A 2,314-nucleotide genomic window follows, 5' to 3' on the forward strand; every position below is an offset into this window, starting at 1 on the left:
GTATCTTGTAAAGAATAACTCTTGTCACTATTATGTTCTCTGAAAATAACAAATTTTTTAGCTAAAAGAGTTGACAATTTTATTTTCACATTTCCCAATACAAATGAAAACTGCATCTCTTTGTCCCACTTCTCCCCTCCAAAACTGTTCTCTTTGACAGGACAGGGGAGCAATCTTCCTTATGCTGTTTAGAAAACCCAGCATCGGCCGGGCACGATGGGTCACAACTGTAATCACAGCACTTTGCGAGGCCGTGGCAGGCGGATCGCCTGAGGTTGAGAGTTCCAGACCAGCCTGACCAACATGGAGAAACCCCGTCTCTACTAAAAATACAAAAAATTAGCCGGGCATGGTGATGTATGCCTATAATCCCAGCTTCTTGGGAGGCTAAGGCAGGAGAATCGCTCGAACCCGGGAGACGCACTCCAGCCTGGGCAACAAGAGCAAAACTCCATCTCAAAAAAAAGAAAGAAAACCCAGCCTCATAGCAGCATGATCTCCTGGTGAAGCAGAACAGGTAACATAAAACTGATATGATGAGCCCTCCTCTCTATGCATATCTGTCTAACTGAGTCATTCCAGGCCAAGTGGGCACTGTCATGGGACAGGCTGGAGGTCTCATCATTGGAGCATCATTGGCCTGTGGCCTCCCACAAGCAGCCTCATTCCAGGAGCAGGTCCCACTGGCATCATCCCAGGAGAAGGAGGGCCCACCATTGGCATCAAGGGAGGTCCCCCATGTGGGACTCTGGCATCATACCAGGGGAGGAGGACCCGGAAGACTGGGGGGAGGTGGCACCATCGCCCCTGCAGGAGGAGGAGCAGAGGATGGAGTAGGAGGTATCTTCCCTTGTTCAGATGCAGCCGCTATTTTGTCAGTCAGGCTCCGAGCCTGCTCTTCCATCCATTTCTGATAGCCGTCTGTCACATTCTCTTTGTGTTTCCTATCACGCAGTGTGTCTTTCCCACAGATGGAGAGTCCTGGGTGAGGTATGTATGCGGCGGTCACAATAAAACCTGGACATGTTGCTCTGCAGGCCGTTGGCCACTTCGTTCGGAAATAACCATTTTTAAGATTTGTTATATCACACTAACAGAACCGGATGGCCTGGGGCAGGGTTTCTCAACCTCCGCTCCACTGGCATTTGGGGCTGGATGTTGCTTTCTTGTGGGGGGCCTTCTTGGGCATTGCAGGATGTTTAGCCACCTCTCTCGCCCTCTACCTACTAGATGCCAGTAGTACCATTCCCTTCTCTTCCACCCCAGGTATGAAAATCAAAAATGTCTCCAGGCATGGCCAAATGTGCCCAGGATGGGTAAGGAAAGGTGGATTGTCCCAGCTTGAGAACCACTGGCCTAGAGGATGAAACCCAAACTCTGGCTGCTGCTCCCTCTCCTGCCGCCTCACCCAGCAACCCACACAACAGGTCCTAAGTTCCAACCAAACCAAATGCTTTCTATGCCCAAACACACCTTGCTCCAAGGTGCCTCAGGGCCTTTGCGCATGCTGCCCACAGGCCTGGAATGCCTTTCAACTCCTATGCATCTGTAAAGACACAACTCTGATTTGCCTGCCCCTGTAAAGCCCTGCAAGCCTTCATTTTATCCACACTCAAAACCCCATACCAGGTTGTGACCCCTTGCACCATCATCCTATAACATCTAGAACGTTCCCCAGTGCCGTACTTTTCCAACGTTGTCTCTCCATGTCAGTCTTGATCCCTGGGCTCCAGCCCCCTGAGAGCAGGGAGTAAGAATTCCATGTACCTGATACATAGTAGGTGCTCAACAAATGTCTGTTGAATTAATACACGCATTATGTTCCTTTCAGACAATATTACCTGGTAACAAAAGCAGACACCTACCAGGTGAATAAGACAGACTCCACTCTTGCCATTATAGAGTTTAGAGTCTAGTGCAGGCAGCCACAATACAACTGATGAACTGACGGATTAACGCACAGCACAATTGATGAACTGACTGATTGCAGGTATTTCTGATGAAGGCTATGAAAATATCTTAGAAGACATGGTGGCTGTGTCTAACAGAGGGACCCTAAAGTATCCAAGGGTGGTCAGGGACACCCTTCCCAAGAAAGTTACATATAAGAAGAAAACTAAAAGGTGAGTGGATATGGACCAGATGGAGAGAAGGAAGGGGGTCCCAGACAGACGGAACTGAGCACGCAAAGGTCATGAAGTAAGAACGAGCAAGACCAAGTGATGAACCGGAAGTCTGGCACGGCAGAAGCGTGGTGAGTGGGGCGGGGCGGGGCGGGGGAACGACCTTGCTGGTAAGGCATCTGGACATGATT

At 49.7% G+C, this 2,314-nt stretch overlaps 1 pseudogene; it reads right to left on the reverse strand.

Annotated features, from left to right (window-relative positions):
- Positions 1-550: 550 nt before the first annotated feature.
- On the reverse strand, positions 551-1,025 carry LOC105717409 (U1 small nuclear ribonucleoprotein C-like; annotated as a pseudogene).
- Between the last annotated feature and the right edge of the window lie 1,289 nt (positions 1,026-2,314).

The sequence above is a fragment of the Aotus nancymaae genome, unplaced genomic scaffold (genome assembly GCF_030222135.1).
Source record: "Aotus nancymaae isolate 86718 unplaced genomic scaffold, 86718_ANA_hifiasm-v0.15.2.pri h1tg000059l, whole genome shotgun sequence".
Taxonomy (NCBI): Eukaryota; Metazoa; Chordata; class Mammalia; order Primates; family Aotidae; genus Aotus; species Aotus nancymaae.